This window comes from Macrotis lagotis, chromosome 5, assembly GCF_037893015.1.
Source record: "Macrotis lagotis isolate mMagLag1 chromosome 5, bilby.v1.9.chrom.fasta, whole genome shotgun sequence".
NCBI classification, from domain to species: domain Eukaryota; kingdom Metazoa; phylum Chordata; class Mammalia; order Peramelemorphia; family Peramelidae; genus Macrotis; species Macrotis lagotis.
The window spans coordinates 177,758,466-177,778,629 of record NC_133662.1 but is presented as its reverse complement, the minus strand read 5'-3'; the positions used below and the strand labels follow the sequence as shown (position 1 = coordinate 177,778,629).

The 20,164-nt window shown below is 40.5% G+C and overlaps 1 protein-coding gene and 2 pseudogenes across 12 annotated transcripts in view; 2 read left to right on the top strand and 1 right to left on the bottom strand.

The window, feature by feature from the left end:
* Nucleotides 1-20,164, bottom strand: part of MAP3K4 (mitogen-activated protein kinase kinase kinase 4) — a 205,585-nt gene that overhangs the window by 112,234 nt on the left and 73,187 nt on the right. The gene's annotated exons all lie outside the window — the stretch shown is intronic.
* On the top strand, nucleotides 5,109-6,248 carry LOC141487905 (peroxiredoxin-6 pseudogene; annotated as a pseudogene).
* LOC141487904 (zinc finger protein SNAI3 pseudogene) lies at nucleotides 18,673-19,673 on the top strand (annotated as a pseudogene).

Below are 20,164 nucleotides of genomic sequence, written 5' to 3'. Positions count from 1 at the left end.
GTCAGGGCATGGCAAATGAACTTGACAGGAAAAATAGAGCGAGTAATCAAATATAATACCTAGGTGGTATGCAAGCCTAGGCGACTGGGAAGATGATGGTAACCTTAACAGTAAGAAGACAAGTCAGAAAAAGTGAAGGAGTTGGGGAAAAGATGTTAAGTTCTGTTTCTGACATGTTGAATTTGAGATGTTTATGGGACCTCTCCTTTGGTATGTCTAAGACACAAGTGATGGTGCAAGAATAGAGATCAGGTGAGAATTAAGGCAGGATCTGCATCTGCATATCAACCATCAAACTATAAAGAGATGATGCCTGAATCCTTCAGAACTACTCAAATCATCCAATGAAGCAGAGTAGAGGGAGCAGAGAAGAGGGTCTAAAGAGACTTGAGGGACACCTATGGCTTTAGGCACGCACAATCAGGATGAAGATCCAGAGACAGAAATTAGGTAGAAGGAAAATCAGGAGAGAGAGCAATGTCACAAAAACCTAGAGAAAAGAGAATGGGGTGGGGGGGCACAGAGCCAAGATGGCAGCAGGAGAACAGCCTTTCTTAGGAGCTCTCTCCAACATGTTTCAAAAACCTTAAAATTATGACTAATTAAATTTTCAAGAGACAGAACCGAAAGATCCAGTGAGGCAATTCTCCAATCCAAGGTAACCTGGAAGATGGTGGGTAGGCTCTGTTCCACGAGGTTGGAGGGGCAGCAGCAGCCTGAGGGAAGGAGCTTCAGCCTTCCAGAAACAGCCCCAGGGCACCTGGGGGGGGCACCCAGCAGCAGAAGCCATTTCCTGACCTGCACCCCAGGGAGCACCAAGCACGACTTGGAAGATCAGCAGGAAGACTTATGCCAGAGCAAGCATGAAGCCCAGGCCACTGTCGACGCTCCTCAGCCCAGCGCATATCCCAGGAAACGAAAACAGGCCTGTGGAGCCGCCCGGCAAGAGCCACCAACAGCTACACCCTGAGTGCTCAGCCCACAGACAGTAAGGAGTGGAGGGAGACTGCCTAGGTCCGTCCTCTGTCCCTAGGACAGGACTCTGGCTGGGGCTTTGAGTACATTCAGACCCTGGTCACAGTCTGGGCCCCCATAGAGCAGGGACCTTCCTCACAGCCCCAGCACAGAGGGGTAAGCTTGTGGTCATTCACAGACCAGGAGAGCAGTCAGAACCTCCCATAAGACTTTGAAGGAACTGAGGTCCTTGCAGAGTATCTCAATAATACTCAGAAGCTCCCCCAAACCAGGCACAGGCTGGGGAAATGAGTAAACAGAAGAAAAAAAAAAAAGCAAAAGGAACCCTGACCACAGACAATTACTTTGGTCCCATGGAGGATCCAAATACTCAATCTGAAGATGAGAAAGTTCAAGCTTCTGCATCTAAAGACTCCAAGAAATATAGAAGTTAGTCTCAGGCTATGACAGAGCTCAACAAAGATTTTGAAAATCAAGTCAGGGAGGTAAAAGAAAAAACTGGGAAGAGAAATGAGAAAGATGCACGAAAAAAATGGAAACAAAGTCAGCAGCTTAGTCAAGGAGATCCAAAAAATGCTGAAGAAAATAACATTAAAAACCAGTTTAGGTCAAATGGATAAAACAGTTCAAAAAGTTAATGAGGATAATTATTAAAGAAATGCAAATCAAAGCTTCTCTGAGGTACCACCTCACACCTCTCAGACTGGCCAATATGACCAGAAAGGATAATGATCATTGTTGGAAGGGTTGTGGGAAATCTGGGACACTAATACACTGTTGGTGGAGCTGTGAACTCATCCAACCTTTCTGGAGAGCAATTTGAAACTATGCCCAAAGGGAAACAAAAATGAACATACCCTTTGATCCAGCAATACCACTACCGGTTCTATACCCTGAAGAGATGATGAAAAAGGGTAAATATATCACTTGTACAAAAATATTCATAGCAGCCCTATTTGTGGTGGCAAAGAATTGGAAATCAAGTAAATGTCCTTCAGTTGAGGAATGGCTTAGCAAACTGTGGTATATGTATGTCATGGAACACTGTTGTTCTATTAGAAACCAGGAGGGACAGGAATTCAGGGAAGCCTGGAGGCATTTGCATGAACTGATGCTTAGTGAAATGAGCAGAACCCAAAAAACACTGTGCACCCTGACAGCAACATGGGGGTAATATTCAACCTTGATGAACTTGCTCGTTCCATCAGTGCAACAACCAGGGATGATTCTGGGCTGTCTGCAATGAAGAATACCATCTGTATCCAGATAAAAGAGCCATGGAGTTTGAACAAAGTTCAAGGACTATTCCCTTTAATTTAGAAAAAAAAACAGGTATCTTATTGTCTGATCTTGTTCTCTCTTATACTTTTTGTTTCTTACCTTAAGGATGTGATTTCTCTCATCACACTCAATTTGGATCAATGTACAACATGGAAACAAAATAAAGACTAACAGACTGCTTTCTGGAGGTGGGGTTAAGATTGGGAGAAAAATTGTAAAACTCAAAATCTTTAAAAATTAAAAAAAGAAAAAGAAAACGTCAATGAGGAGAAGAATGCTTTAAAAAGTAGAATTGGCCAGATGGGAAAAGGAGATAAGAAAGCTCTGAAGAAAACAACTCCTTCAAATGTGCAATGGAGCTAAAAGAAGCTGGTGACTTTGTGAAGAATCAAGACACAACAATTCAACACCAAAAGAATGGAAAACTAGAAGAAAATGTGAAATATCTCATTAAAAAAAAAAAACTGATCTGGAAGATCCAGGAAAGATAATTTTAAAATTATTGGGCTCCCTGAAAGCCATGATCAGTAAAAGAGCCCTGACCTCATTTTTAAGGAATTTCTACAGGAAAATTGCCCTGATATCCTAGAAGCAGAGGGCAAAATAGAAATTGAAAGAATCCACTGATCTCCATCAGAAAGAGATTAAAAAAAAAAAAAAGATGAACATTCAATGAAACAGGAGAATTTCAAATGTTCCTGTTGAAACAACCAGAGCTGGACAGAAAGTTTGATCTCCAAGTACAGGACTCAAGTAAAGCATGGAGAGTGGAGGAGAAGGGTAAATTATGAGGAATTTAATGATGATGAACTGCGTGTATTCCTGCATGGGAAGATGATACAGATCACACACACACACATATGAACCTTCTCATTTATTACAGCAGGTTGAAGGAGCATATGTAGACAAGGCACAGGAGAGAAGTGAATTTGAAGGTATAATATATTGTAAAAATGATATCAATGGCTAAAAGGGAAATGTACTGGGAGTAAGAGGAAGGAGAGGTAGAATAGGCTAAGATATTTCATGTAAAAGTTAAGAAATAGTTTTTGCAATGGTATGAAGGGGGAAGTGAGGGGGCATTAGAAATGGCTCAGAGAGTATACAAAATATATACTTAATAGGGTAGAGAAATCTAGAAGAAAAAGGAGAGAAAGGGGACAGGGAGAGGGGAGGAGGAATGTAGGTGATAGAGGAGAGGACAGACCACAGGAAAGGATTGTCAGACATAACACATTTTCTTTTTACTTTTTGCAAAGTGGTGGGATTGGGTGGCCTGTCCAGGACCAAGGGACTGGGTGGTTGCTGGGTCTCTGGGGTGGGTCTCCTAGACCCAAGTGCTCTGCCCCCTGTGCCACTCAGCTGTTCCACAGCACATTTTCTAAGAGGGACAGAGTGAAAGGAGAGAGAAAATATAATAGATGGTAGTGGGGAGGAATGGATGGAGGGAATTACAATCAGCAACAGCAACTGCGGAAAAATATGGAAGTAACTTCTATGATGGACTTATGATAAAGAATGTGATTCGTCTAAGACAAAGCTAATGGTATTAGAACACAGACTGAAACACATTTCTTTTCTCTTTATTTCACATGAGGTTTTATATTTTTCTGGAGGGAAGAGGTATTATGTTTTCTCTTACAACAAGAATAATTTAGTAATATGTAAATTAAAGAAAATTTAAAAAAAAAAGAAAAGAGAAGAGCATGATGGACAAGTCATGTCACTTCTCTGATCAAATGGAAAAAACTGACTCCAGAGAGCAAAGTATATCTGTGTTTGTGTGTGTGTGTGTGTGTGTGTGTGTGTGTGTGTGTGAGAGAGAGAGAGAGAGAGAGAGAGAGAGAGAGAGAGAGAGAGAGATGTACACATATGTGGCAAAGGGTGCAACAGGTCAAGAAAAATGAGGACAGAGAAAAGCTCAAGATTTGGAAATTAAGAGATCATTTATAATTTCTTGGAGATTAGTCTCAGCTGGGGTAGCTGGGAGATAGAGTGGATATAGGGCAGGAACCAGAGTCAGGAAGAACCAAGTTCAAATTTGCCATCTGCCTCTGTTCCAGCTGTGTGTCCCTGTTTGCCTTAGTTTTCTCATATAAAATGGAAATAATAAGAGCATCTAACTTCCAGGGTGGTGAGAATCAAATGCTAGAATACTTACAAACACAGCACAGTGCCTAGCCCATAGTAAGAGCTAAACAAATTTTTTTGAAAGGATGTGGAAACACCAATTGTAGAGGGTCTTCTCAAGGAGTACAGCCACAAAGGAGAAGATCTAGAACCACTGCTAGAGAGGGTCAGAGTGAACTTTTTTAAGGAAGTAAGGAATAAGTCAGTAAACAGAGAGATTAAAGATTAGGGAGTGAGCATGGATAACAGAAAGAATACTTTCTTACAAAAGATGAAATACCATTTTTAAGATCTTTTTTTTTTTGGCAAGGCAAACAGGGTTAAGTGGCTTGCCCAAGGCCACACAGCTAGGCAATTATTAAATGTCTGAGACCGGATCTGAACCCAGGCACTCCTGACTCCAGGGCCGGTGCCCTATCCACTATGCCACCCAGCAGCCCCCAAGATCTCCTTTTTCATGTGAGACATAAATGAAGAAGAAAGTGGAGGAGGGCAACTGAGAAATATGAGATTAGAAAAAGGGAAAAATAGAGAATTCCTTCAATTGACCTCCCTCTTTTCTGTGACATAGGAGGTAACATTCTCAGCTGAGAATGGGGGAGGGAGATCCACAGGGAACCTGAAGGATGAAAAAGGTTAAAAAAGTCAATGCGAGAAGTGGGAGGGTGAACCAATTCTGGCACTGAGATCTGTAAAATAAATGTGCAGTGGACACAGGCAGCATGGTGAGAGGCAGACTGGTTGGAGTAAGGCAAAGGTAGGACTTGGCAGAAGATCTGCATCAGAATACTGGGGGCCAGTGACTCCAGAGAAGAGGACAGGGCAGAGTGAAAGAGGTCTCCTAAAGAATCAAGAAGGGCAAGGGGAAAAAAATACAGTTTGGAGCAGGACTCATTGAAAAAACCAAGGGGGTGAGAAACTGAAGGTCACAAAGGTAAGGCAAGATTTTAGGGCAAGGGGATGCAAATCAAAGGGAAAAAGCAGAAAGACAATCAATTGTAATCTGACAGAGGTATTTCCTGAATATATGGAAGTGAAATTCTTATGGGCAAAGGCAAGATTAGTGAGACCATCTCTGTATGTTGTTGAAATGGGGTGGAGGAGGGATCCACGAGAGCACTTATTGACTGTGGCTTCTTCTCCTCTGCCCAGTCCTCCTACAGCTCCTCGCTGCCGCTGCCATCCAGGGGTCTGTAGCTCAGAGAGGAGGCCCCCAACTTTGAAGCAGACACCAACATCAGCCATATTCACTTCCACCAGCTCCTCAGAGACTCATGAGGCCTTCTTTTCTCCCACCCTCAGGACTTCTCTCCAATGTGTACAACAACGCTGGGCCCAGCTGTCAAACTAGCCCCAGAACTTGCCAAGTATAATGTTAAGATGATCCACCCTTTCTACAAACTCTGTCCAAGACCATCTTGCCTGGAGTAAGGATATCAAAGCATACAATAGTGATGAGCCCTGGCAGAAGCTGCCTTTCCCCATCATTGACCTTGCCATCAAGTTGGGCACATTAGACCCAAATGAACAATATGGGCAGGGCATGCCAGTGACAGCTCAAGTGCTATTTATTTTTGGCCCAGATATGAAGTTGAAGCTGTCTATCCTCTAGCCAGCAAATACTGGCTTTGATGAGCCCCGCAGGAGTGGTTGATTCCCTTCAATTGACAGTATAAAAGAAGATTGCTACTGCTGTTGACTGGAAATGTGGAAATAGTGAAATGGTTATTCCAACTATCTCTGAAGAGGAGGCTAAACAGCTGTTTCCTAAAGTGGTCTTCACCAAGGAGCTCCCTTCAGGCTACATATACCTCTCAGCCCTAGATCACTCCAGCAAGACCTGCTGGGGCTGGCTCCCTTGAAGATCTCTCCCAAGGGGGCACCAGCCTGCCAGTCAAATCATCTTAGAGTAATGGAAAGTCAGGAGTCTTTGGGTTGCTCTACTAATGTATGGCTTGTTAATGAAAATGGCACTCAAAGTCACCTGTGATTCCTTGTGCCTTTACGAGCCTTTTACTTGGGTCACTGAACTTCTCTGTTGCTCTGCTAGCTGTCTCTGGGACTTAAATTATGAGATCTGTTCCAATCTCAGCATTAGCCAACTAGCATCACTGGCATTTGGGAAAGGGAGCTACCTAGGAGCATTGCAAGAGTAGTTTCAATAACTGGCCTAATAGACAACTCATCTCTTTTTCTAATTATCTACTTGAGAGAGGAGACAATTTAACATGTCTAGTTTTGAGCTTCACCTCCCTAAGTTTATGACCATCAACATGTAATAATTTAGGTGTTTCAGACAGTAATTTTTTTCTCAAGTGTTGAGTGTTCTAATCATAGTTAGAAAAAACTTGGAGATTCTTATCTTTCTTACAGATAACAGGAAAGCAGGATTCCAGTTAATATTTTTACTAGATTGAGCAAAAGAGCTTTCTAATTATGTTACAGCATGTGGTTGAGGCTACAGAGAAAGGAAACTGCACAATACTTGCTAGTGATGTATAGAATGGTGGACAGTCATAATTATGGGTACCCTTTTAAACAAGTCATGCATTCAAAAACTGCTTTTAATATCCATAATAAGATGGAAGTATGTATATTAGAGGGAAAGAAAGGGTTAAAGGGACTATTGCATTATTACAGTTACAGTGTTGTCTCAGCAGTGGTTAATTTTCCATTTTCTGATATTTTGCCTTTACAGGAGCCACCAATAAAAGTTTTTTGAAACTAAAAAAAATGGGGTTGAGGAGATTATGGGAAATATGTAAATTGAGGAATTAGAAGATAATGGTATTGGAGGGAATATTGATATTTATAGTAAAATAACCTATATGAAGTTAATTGTTGAAGAGGAGAAGAAGATAGTAAGCCAGGTACAACCTCACTGAAACAAGAAAAGTTTCCTGGATGTCAAGAGACAACAGCCATCAGAATCCCGATTGGAAAATCAATGAGGATTGAATAAATCTCAAAGGAAGAGAGATTACTGAATGATGGTGCTAGAAAGGCTATGTGACAATGGAGAACATGATCAGAAAGTGGCAATGCAAAGCAAGAAATATTCCAAATTCTCTACCATGATAGGGCATGGATAAAAATGCAACCAGTATGGGGTGGCTAGGTGGCGCAGTAGATAGGGCACCAGCCCTGGAGTCAGAAGTACCTGAGTTCAAATCCAGCCTCAGACATTTAATAATTACCTAGCTGTGTGACCTTGGGCAAGTCACTTAACCCCATTTTCCTTGCAAAAAAACATAATAATAATAATAATTTAACCAGTACTGAAAAGTATGGCCAGGGAAGCAGTGCTATCAGAAAGGAGCCAGGTCTTAAGGAGTATGAGAAAATGGAAATAGTGAGAAAGGAAACAATTTAAAATAAAAGCTAGTTTGATACTTATGGAGCAGTCATTCCAAAGAGCACAGTGGAAGGAGTGGAAAAAGGGGGAATGAGGGAGATGGAAAATCAGCTTTGAACTGGAGGTTCACAATCACCAAGGAGAAAATGATAGAGTAGGGGGTATGTTAATCATCAAGGAATGAATTCAGTTAGGTAATTATTGTCCATATGGACTCAGCTTATGGTGGGGTTGTCCCTCAGACAGCTGTGTAAAGCTGGGAGAGTTGGGGCAGGGGGAGGTCCATGATGTGCATTCCAGTCATCCATTCCTAGGAAGTTCCCCTCCTTCCCTGGCTGGTTTAGCTCAAGTACAATCCTTTTCAAGAGATCTATCTTGATCTTCTCAGTTGCTAGTGCTACACCCCTTGTTGCAAATTTCTTTGTGTGTATATTTAATATTTGTTCATGTTGCTTATTTACAATAAAAAAAAAGTAACTCCTTCAGGGTAGAGACTTTAATTTTTGTCTTTGGCTCATCAATGACCCAAAGTAGATACTTTAAAAAAAAAAATTTACTGAATTAAATTAAACACTACTTTACAGGAAAACCTAATTTGAATCAACGGTTGGAGTTAATAAATCCTAGACACTAGGTTGCCATGGCATCTAGAATTTCATCATTAAGTCTAGCATTTTTAACAAAAATTTATTCAGAACTCTATAAAAGCCCTCAACCCTCCAAGCTCATGTACTTTCACTTTTAGTTAACCTGAAAAAAAATCAAATACAGCATTTCATGTAAGCAATAAAGCCCCTTGAGCTCAGAGGCCACTACCCCTGCTCCTGCCCAGGCCTTGGTTTCATTCTCTGGGCTCACACAAGGGGAGGAGGGGAGGGGGGCAGAACAGAAAGTAGGAAAAGGAAAGGAAACACTGATCACCAGGATCCCTTGTCCTAAAGATATGCCAGTTAGGTTCAACTCCCTCTTTAAGCATTCAAATCCTAAGAAATCTGCCATACTCTGACAGTGAACACTACTAACTCAGAAATTCAGGTTTTAAAGCAGGTACTCAATGTAATTAAGCCAGCAATTTGTTGCCAACTTCCCATGTATTCTATTATTTTATTTACCAAGGCTAATAAGAGCAGAGATACTTATCAAAGTTAATTCCAATTCAAACAATACTCATTGATAGGTTGTATTTTTCTATTAACCACCACACATAAGAAGCTAAAATAAGCTTATTAGGACTAAGTAACAATCACAGAATTTTTTAAATTAAATAACCATATCTTTCAACATATAAGCATCTTAATAAATGTGAAATCAGAGAGGCTGCTTTTCTGTTTAAAATTCAGTCCAGTAAATATTTATCAAGCACTTATTTTTGTGAGGCCTTTAGACATCAGGATGGGTAGAGAACTGGCCTGGGAATCAGGAAGGACTAAGTTAGAATCCTCCTCACACACCTCTTAGCTTTGTGATCCCCAGCCTCAGTTTCCTCATCTGTAAAAAGCATCTAAAAAGGTCCTTTTTAACTCTAAATCTGTGATCCTGAGTATAAGAGAATACTGGCTACCAGAGGGATTCAAAGACAAAATGAAAAAGTCTCTGCATTCAAAGAAATTCTTGGTTGTTCCTTGAGAGCATTTATCTAATAATTTGAGGAGAAGAAAGAACACTGACAAATAGGGAAATCAAGAAAAAGTTTCAACTAAGATTACTTGTCAAGTCATATAATGGGCCATGTGAACAACTTTCACTTTCCTTTTTTTATTCATTTATTAAACAGAAATGAGGAGCTGACCATCATGGCACCCACAAAATCTCTCTCGACCATTAGATCATTTACTGTGCAATTCATTTTACACAATCATTTGCTGCCTTGTATTATTTTGCAATCATTTCTGCATGGCCAAGTTCTCCTGCTGATTGCAAATCCTTGAAGGCAGAAGTTGAACCTTCGCACAGCCTGCCACTATGCAAGTAAGTGGTCAATGAATAGGAGCAGCATGATGAGGTTTTCCAGACTAGGGAGGAGAGAGAGAGAGAGTGTCCCATTATCTTCAAGCCTTCTCAGACTGCATTTGAGTGCAGTGTTCTACTCAGACTGCACTTGAAGTGCAGTGTTCATCTCCGGCCACAATTCAGGAAGGCTGCGGAAGTTTGTCCAGAGGGGGACCTCAAGCTAGACCAGGGTTAGATGACCCTGCCCTGCATCCCCTGCACCTACCAGCTGCCCTAAGACTAATCTCAGAGATGAGTGATCTCTTAGTTTCCAAATCTGATGAGCTTATCTCAGACCTCATTTTCCTGATACTGACTCCTGTCTTCTTCCTTAAATTAGCTTCTATTTTCTCACAAGGTTACTTAGTGCATCCTTCAGGAGAACAGAAGCTCTCTGGAAGTCAAGAACAATTCTGTTTTGTCTTCATAGCCCAGCACCCTCAACAGAGAGCAACCATATGTTCAACCCTTATCATGTGCCAGGATATTCAAAGGGAGGTGGGGGAAGGCAAACAGTCGCTGGTCTCCCCTTAGCCTCTTCTAACAAGAGTGATGACTATAGATCAACACGTATGGCATAAATAAGACACAGAGCAGAGGGAATGGCCCTGTTGATGCTGTCCTTCAGTGGTGCCTGCCTTTTCATGGCCCCATGCCCACAGCAGATACTCTCTGGAAGTCGTCTATGGGCCTGTTTGTTGTTTCCAAGGCACTACCTCATCATCTCATCCTCTGCCAATCCCTGTTTTCTTTTGCCTTCCATCTTTCCTGATTTTGGGGTCTTTTGGAGAGCCCCATCTTCTCATTATGGGACTTAAGTATGTAAACTTCTACTTCAGTATTCCATCTTCCAGTGAGTAATTTGAATTAATATCTTTATATGTTGGACTGAGTTGATTTCCCTGCTGTTCCAGAGTCTCTCCAAACTCTTCTCCAGTGTCACAATGTGAAAGCATGGATTCTCAAGTCCTTCATTTTTTTAACTCTCATAGTCACTCACACCTTGTTACTGGAAAAACCAATGTTTTGACTCTACAGATCCTTGTGGACAAGGTGATTCTTTGCCTTTTAGCATGCTATCCAGATTGATTTCCCATAGTTTTGCTTCCAAGGAACAAGCATATTTCATGATCCTGATACTATCTACAGTGATCTCTGAGATCTAATTTTATTTCTTCTCCCTCTTTTTCCCAAGGAATAATAGATCAGTGGCCAAATCATGGGTTTTTTTTTTTATGTTAAACTTCAAGCCAGCTTTTAGATTTCCTCTTGCACCATTTTCAAGAAGCTTAATTCCTGATATCATCTGCCTGAGATATTTCTCCAGGCAACCTTAATTCTCTGGTTTTTGATTCACCCAGACTGGCATTTCACAGGATGGATCTGCATATGGCTTAAATAAATAAGGTGAAAATATATAACCTCTTCTTCCCTTCTTAGCCAATCAGCTGCTGCCATTGTTTCCTGGCCCTCATCGGGGCTCCGATGATCTGGTACTCCCCTTTCTCTGAGGATCATCTCCTGCTCTGGTCATGTTGGGTTCATGTCCTGCAGAAGCCTCACTGGCAGAATCCTAAGCAGAATCCCACTGACAATGAGTTCAATTGTTTAGTAATTTAAACACTACTTAGCATTGATCTTCTTAACTGACCTTTTCCAATCCATTGGTCACTGTTGTGTTTTCCAAATTTATATCTTTTAGAATTTTAAATAGCTCAGCTCAAATTTGATCACCTGCTCTAGCCTTATTATTAACAATGCCTCCTCAGGCCCACTGGACTTCATTCCCTGGAATGTCTGGCTCTAGATCAGTAACTATAATCATTGGGAAGACCTTTCTTGCATAGTTCTTTTGTGTATTCTTGGCACCTCTTACTAATTTCTTCTGCTAAGTCCCTACTGTTTTTTGTCTTTTATCATGCCCATTTTTTGCATGATATTGTCCCTTGAAAGCTCCAATTTTCTAGAAGAGATCAGTTGTCTTTCTTATTCTATTATTTTCTTCTATTTCTTTACATTGCTCATGGGGGGGGGGCTGGGGGGGCATGAGCTTGGGGAAATTGGAGTTGAGTGACTTCAGGATCACACTGCTAGTGTCAAGTATCTGACTTGAATTCAGGTCCAACTGACTTCAGGGCCAATGATCTCTATCCACTATGCAACATAGCTGTCATATGGTACTTATAATAATAAGTTAGTTTTAAATGTACTTTTTTTAAAGATTTATCTCTCTTTATGTTCATGACATATCACATATCCCCCTCCCCCCCCAACTCCAGGGAATCTCTATTACCTCCAAGATCACATACAAAATCTTGTCTGGCATTGAAGCTCTTCTCCCTTTCCTGCCTTTTCAGTCTTCCTCCACTTACCTCCTTATCCATGGACTCTGGATTCACAGCACTGACCTCCTCCTAGCCACAACACTCCATCTCTCTGTTCTGGGTATTGCTTTCCCCCTTCCCTGGAATGTTCTCTCTTCATTTCTGTGTACTGCCTTCTCTAGTTTCCTTGAAGTCTCAAATGAAATCCTCTCTTTTCCAAGTCCTCTTAATCCTAGTGCCTTTGCTATCCTATTGATCCTATATACAGCTTGTTTGTCAGTATCTATTTGCCTGCTGTCTCCCTCATTAGACTCAGAGCCCTTTTTGCCTCTTTTCTGGTATCCTCAGAGCTTAGCAGCGTCTGGCACACGTTGTTAAATAACTGACAGGAACAGTGCACCTGAGTTCAGATCTACCCTCAGAAATCAGCTGTGTAACTCAACCCTGTTTCCCTCAATTTTCTCATCTGTAAAGTAAGCTAGAGGAGGAAATGCATCTTTGCAAAGAAAACCCCAAATGGGATTTTATACAACAAATGACTGAACTACAATAAAAATAACTGATTCTCCCTTCAGAAAGAGCAAACACATAAAATGTCCCTTACTTCTTTCCCATCATTCATCCCCTTTTCAGTCATTTTCTGTCCTAGTCTTCAAGGTTCTATTTGGGGGTTTCTCAGCAAAAATGCTAGAGTGGTTTGTTTGGCAAGCAATGCTATCTTATAAATATTTTTATGCCCTTTTCTTCTTTCCTTCTCTTTTTCATTTTTTGTCAGTTCTCTACTCTTGGTTATAGCTTGTGAACTAAAAGAATGACCTTGGCTTAAGTCCACTACAACTTTTAAAGTGAGGCTAATTGGAACAAGAGTGCCATTAACTTAAGAAATCCTTCCAACTACTCAGAAGTTCCTTTTAAAATTTATGCAAATGTCACCTTTTCTAAGAAAATGTGTTTTTCTTAATTTAAAAGAAACAGTAATTTCTTATGTAAAATCTCTATCATTTTAAAAATATAATTCTTTCTGTTTCATTATGTGCATATTCCATTTTTCTTTGTAAATATCAAAGAGCTACAGGAACTTTATCATCATTTTTAGACATTATTTTCATGGGAAAATAGCTTTGAATTGTAATATCAATTTAAAATTAGCATCTTAGAGAGTAAAGCTGAGGGTTGTGTTATTTAGAAACTGGGTATAAAACAGGATTGGAATTCTATGTTTTGAGGTCTACATTTCCTTAAAAAAGTATAACTAAACTAAGGTAAACAGAAGCAAGGAAATATTCAAAACTTTCTAAGTTTAATAGGAAATCTGATAAAAACAAATTGACCCAATTTCTGAATATTGAAATTAATCCTTTTTCCCCGCCTAAAATTATTTAAGTATATACACGATCTAAAGCAATCAGTATTAATCAAGAATAGGAACGGGAATTTCATCAATCAGTAGGATCTAAGTGAAAGATAATTCTATTTTACATTGAAAATGAGGAAAACATACAATTCAATATCAGATTATACTACAACAAAAACAAAAACAGGCAGACTAGAAATCCTATATAAAAACTCTTAGAAGTTTAGGGGTTTTTTTGTTTGTTTGTTTGTTTGTTTTACGGTTCAATGAGTATTAGCACCAGAAAAGTGATAAGAAAAGATACCAAGCAAAGTGAACAATCTAGTCACAAGATTGTGGCAACTCAGTTAAAGGTGTAAACTTTTAGCAATTAAGGTTTTCCTAGGAAATGAGAAATGGTTATGTTCTAAACATGTTTTATAAAACGTTAGCTACTGTTATTTTTATTACCTATTCAAAATGGCTCCTTAATCCTTTATAGGTCCTCAAATTCTAATTCAGCCTTCAAGATCCAGTCTCAAATCCTTTCTCTTTTCTATAGGAATCGCTGATCTAGATCTAAAATGATGTTCCCCTCTGCTAAATTACAATATAGTTATCACCTCTATAATTAATTGAACAATTAACCACTGATCACTTCTATTCCTGACTTTATCATTTAAATATTTTCTTGTTGTATAATAATTAGTGTTGTTGTTTTTTTCCTTAGCTTTTCAACTAAATTAAAAGTATTCTAGGGGCAGCTAGGTGGCACAGTGGATAAAGCACTGGCCCTGGAGTCAGGAGTACCTGGATTCAAATCCGGTCTCAGACACTTAATAATTACCTAGCTATGTGATCTTGGGCAAGCCACTTAACCCCATTTGCCTTGCAAAAAAAAAAAAAAGTATTCAGAAGTCAGGGTCAGTGTAATATAACTAACTCACTGTATCCTCCAAACCACTTTGTACATAAGTATATGATTGTTTTATACCCATGTGAAGGGTAAAGCACCCAGACACAGTAAATATACAACTGATTCTAAATTCAGAATAAATTAACCCAAAGGAAAAAAGAATTTCTACATTATTGAACTTATTTCCACAATTGGATCTTATTCGTTGTGAATATTTCCTCCAACAGTACACTTTGAAACCCATTTACTTATCATCCTCTACAACTCTTTTGATAATTGAGAGATAACATCTGGAAAGCACTCTGTGATCTTTAAAGGCTATATAAATATTAGCTGTAATTATTACAATGTTGTCCCAATATTCATCATGTGGCAGTCTTGGAGATTACAAGCAAACCACAGGTTCTCCCTGGCTCATTTTAAAATCCCTCCCCTTCTCTTGTTCTATATCTTAAATGGTGCAGGAAATGCTCTATTTATATCCACCATCACTCAACAACACCTAGTTTCTCTGAGGAAAGACTATGATGGTTGTCTTCAAGTATTTGAAAAGAAGTTATGCTAAAGAGGGATTACACTTGTCCTTTTCATGGTTTGTGCTGGTTTCCTTTGCTGGATATCTTCATAAACATACTGTCCACTAACTACTGATACTCTAGGCCCTCTTTTTCCTTTTCTTGGAGATCACTTGGTGATTTCTTTGGTTCAACAATCTTCAAGGATTCCCAGATCTCCATACCTTCCAGTCCTACAGCCTGAACTGGACATCCCATAGGTATCTCAAACTCAACATGTCCAAAACAGAATTCATAACCTTCCCCCCAAGGCCCAATCATCCTCCTGGGCAGCCAAGCTGGCAACCTCAACCAGCCTCAACTTCTTCTTAGTCACCCCCAGAACCAATCAGATGTGAAGAGCTGGTCCACTACCCTTGATATTGCTCTTATGTCCCTTTCTCTCCCCTCACGCAGCTACCATTAAATAGTGGCCCAGTCATCTAACTGGCCTCCCTACCTTGAATCTCTCCCCCCTCAGATACCTGTGACTTTCCTAAAATTCATGTCACAGTCCCCACTTGGCTCCCAACCGTCTAAAAATTGAATATCCTTATTTCTCCCCATGGCATGTAGAAACTAAATCTTTACCTGACCTTCTCCTACTTTTCCAATATTCTTAAATCTTTATTCTCCTTCACACATTGTCCATCCAGCTACAAAAGCCTACTTGCTATTCCTTGCACAGAAAGGTCTACTTCTCATCTCCACACTCACTGTTATTCCTTCCCTCTGATTTCCATTGCCTTTTCCTTCTGGATTCAATGCAGCAGTTTCTACAAGAAGCTTTTTGAAACTACTTTTTATCTACTGTGTGTATGCATCATGCATGTATTTACTTACTTACCTGTTAATTATTTGCACTCCCATTGAAATGCCAGTTCCTTGAGAGAAGGAAACATTTTTTTTTGTCTTTCTCTGAATCCTCAGCACTTAGGTAATTTAATCAATAAGCATTTAATAAATGTTTGTTGACTGCAGTTCTTTCTATAGATGACTCCAAGATCTAGAGATCTGACCCTAGTGATTCTCCTGAGTTTTAGTTCCATCTAACCTGATATCCCATCTCAAACTTTGCTTGTCTAACCAGACTTCACCTTTCTCCTCCAGACCCGTTCCTCTTCTGAATTTTTCCTATTTCTGTTAAAAATGCAACTATCCTTCCAGTCACCTAATGCTTTTAGCATCTGCATTCTTTTCCACCATTAATTTTTATTCACCTCCAAACTGTGTCACTCTTACTGTTATATCTCTCAAATTCTGGTTTCTTCTCTCTACTCTCCTCTCCTATTTCAGGCCTTCATTATCGTTCTTCTAGACTACTGAAACAGCCTTCTTTTTTTACTAATTTTTTAAATTTATTTCATTAAATATTTCCCAGTTACATGTAAAAGAATTTTTAACATTGATTTTTTTTTCATTTTGAGTTCCAAAGTTCTCTCCCTCTCTCCTTGTCATTCCTCCACTCACAGAGAAGAGGATCAATGATCATTGATTACTCAGTTGAAGTCATGCAAAACATACTTCTATATTAGCCACACAACAGTTTCCTATTAGTCTTCTTCCCTAAAGTAGGTTCTCCCTTCTCTAATCCATTCTCCAATAGCAATCAAAGTGGTTTTTCCAAGAGTAGGTCTGACCATGTTTTTCCCCTCTTGAATAAATTCAATTTCTATTACCTCCAGGATCAGACATAAATTCCTCTGACATTTTAAATCCCTCACAGTGCACGTCCCCAACATGGCTTCCTAGTGATTTTATATATTCCTCCCTTCTACACATTCTATGTTAGCAGAAGCAGCCTTCTTGCTATCCATCCCATAGGATGCTCCATCTCTCATCATTTTTCCTGCCTTAATTAAGCTGGCCAGGATCCATACCCAAATACTCACTAGTTTTCTAGGATTCTACAAGGCTCACAGATCAAATGCCACCATCGAGTTGAAATCAGTTCACAGACTATCTGTGCCCAGCTGTATTTTGTATATAGCTATATTTTGTAGCAGTTCTTCTCCAACTTTTTTTTGCTTTTGGCTCAATATTCTTTGCCATGCAGAATACAGGCACCAAAAACATTTAAGTCAGAAAAATAAAGTTCATGGCATTCGACCCTCTTAATCCATTACCCGGGCCTAATGATTACTTTTCTTATTTCCCTCTCAGTATTTTCTTTCTTTACCCAAGGTGCGCCTGAAAGGAGGTGGCTTTGTGACTCCTAGAAGATTTGCTTCTATGAACAGAAACAAATGAAGCCAGAGACAGCAGTCAGAGATCCACAAGGATGACAGGAGATGGTTTCAAGGTCCGTGTGCCAAGGTATGTCAGGGCCTACTAGGGGCATACTATCTTTCTAAATAGAGCAGAAGCTCTTCCAGGGCAGAGATTTCCACTTCTGTCTCTGTATGGATCTAGCAGGTACTGAAATTTTTATTGTCTGTTGATTAAAACTGCAGAGGCAAATTCAAACCAGAGATAAAGAACAGTGGATTAGGCTGCCAGTGGATGGTCACCTACACCTTCCTGCATTTCAGCCAATTCTTCACATTCATGGTTACCTACTACACAGTCACACCTCATCAGTATATTTGGCCACTCCCTAAACACTGGGCAAATACTGTGTTGACAAGGCCTTGTAGCCATCAAAAAAGGAGAGGAAAGAAGAAAGGTATGATGCTTGTTCATCATTCAAATTCAGGTCTTTCTCAGTCAACTATGGAATACCCAGTACTGTGTAGGTTGATAACAAAAAAAAAAAAGGCTCTGCTTTGCAAGTTTCATTCCAAGAAGAGAGAAAGGAATGAGATTACAATCTTTGTCTCTATAATTAAAGGAAAAAAGTAGCAGTTAGTGTCCCTGTTGCCACCCCCCATCAGTAAGTGAGATGAGAACTTTCATCTAAGCATAAAGACTTCCTGTAATAAGTGTCATTCTTTTTGAAAGCCTGGGAAAAGATATTAGTAATCCACACATTAGCATATCTTTATAAAAATCTGAGTTTGAAGAAAAGGTAACCAAGAAAAATCCCTTGAGAGAAGCTCCTTTGAAGACAAGGCTTTTATTTTAAGACACTTGACAAGGGACTATATGATCAAGCGATTAGACTAAATGCAAAGGGTAGCAAAAGCGTGACTTTTTGTTTTATGTCATGCTTCTACTACCTTTTTACTTGCCACTTCTAGGAAATAAAAATAGATTTGAGTCCAGCCATGACATGGACTATCCAAGAGACCTCTTCCAAGTCCTTTAACTTTTCTGAGTCTCGGTTTTGTCATTGATAAAAGTGAATATGATACTTGTACAACTTACTTCACAGAGTTTAGAAACATTGGAAAAGTATTTTATAATGAGAGATTTCATACATAAAATGAAATACTAGCTGATACTTATAAAGGACTTTCACACATGCGCGCGCACACACACACACACACACACACATATATACAGATATATTCAATAGCTATAGATATAGATACTGATATATCTCTTACAACAAAACCAAGGTCAAATCTATGGATTATCAATCTGTTATGGCTGCTTCTTAATTGCCAGTCTTGTTTGTCTGTGACCCCTTTTGGGGTTCCTTGAAAGGGTTTTCTTGGCAAAAATACAAAGCCTGCCATTTCATTTTCCAGCTCATTTTGCAGATGAGAAAATTGAGACAAAGTTAAAAGCAAGCTAGCATTTATTAAGAGCCAGACACATACCAGATAGCATAAGGATTATAAGAGATTTAAAAAATAGGGGACAGAGAGGGCAGGGAGGAATATGAGCCTTTGGGGCTACATGACCCTCTCAGGCTCCAGGCAAGACTCCCTATAGCAGCAGCTGCTTCCCCTGCATCTGGGACCCTCTCCCCAGGGAACCCGCTCCATCCCCTAGCCCCTTCTCACTCCCAGGGAAGATGCACAGGTCCTTCTTGGTGAAAAAGCACTGAAGCAACCAACTGTTCAACTACAGCCAAGTGGAATCCCAGAAAGAGATAAATGGGTCCTGCTACTCCTGTGAGGGACTGATCCTCCCCTCCTCCTTCAGAATAGAGCAGCCCCTTCAATATCCAGTGATGCTGCCAACCTGTGGGACCACAAACCTATCATTGCTTGCATCTCACTGCCTCTCCCCTTAAATGCTAAGGTTCAGGAAACCCCCAGCCCAGGGCCTCTGGAAATCAGCATGGTGAACTCCCTAGACTGCCAAGGGCCTGGTACCCCTCACAAGGATTGCCTGAACCACCTCAACATTTCCTCATTACTGGACATGCCTAAACACTGGTCGCTTGATGCCAGGCCAGAGGGAGACAAGACGCCAGAAAAATTTCTTGGGGGGTGGAGGCCCATGAAGTGGGAACCCTTCAGTGGGGTTTGGTGGGCTGTTTTGAGTGTTTTGACTGCCCTAAGACCTACCATACACACTGCCCGGGCTCTCCAAACACCGACAGCTCCACTGTGATCTGCAGGCCTACCATTTCTTCAGCTGCAAATATTGTGACAAAGAGCATGCAAACCCAGGAGCCCTGAAAGTGCACATCCACACACACAACCTGCCCTGTATCTGCAAGATATGTGGCAAGGCCTTCTCTAGGCCCTAGCTACTCCAGGGTCATATCAGGACTCACACAGGTGAGAGAAGCCTTATGCCTGTTCCACTGCAGTCGGCCTTTGCTGATTGCCCTAACCTGTGAGCTCACCTGCAGACCCACTCAGACATCAAGAAATAGCATTGTAAGAGCTAAACCAAAACCTTCTCCCACATGTCCTCATTAACTTGACACAAGGAAGCAGGCAACTGCCCAGCCTCCTGCTGGCCACAAGTGAACTGAGAAGTTAGGGGATGAGGGCATCTGAACTGGAATACACAGAGCTACTCTTGGAAAATCTCTGTGGAATCCAGCAAGAAACATCTGTGCCATCTGTGACAACATCATAGGTTACGGCAAGAACACGGGCTCTCGGCTTTTCTTCTTCCCTTTCCCATTTGAAGCTACTCAATCCATGCAATGTGCTTGGTGGCTTTCAAATTGCCTTGAATCCCTCATCTGTACCACCAGCTTCACTTTGTCCCAAATTGAAGCTTTGCTCCTGCCTGGGGGGAAGAGTGTGCAAGGCAAGAAGAAGCCATCTCCTCAGTTTGCAGACTAAAACTCTGTATTTTATTCTACAGGAGTTGGGGTTTGGTAGGATTTAGAGTAAAGGGAAGAAATTCCAGCTGATGAGCCAAAGCTCGCTAGGATATACTTCTCTGAGCTGTTGGCATTGGAACCCTTTCCCATCAGTGACTGGGCATGTCCAGCTTTGCCAACCAGACAGATTT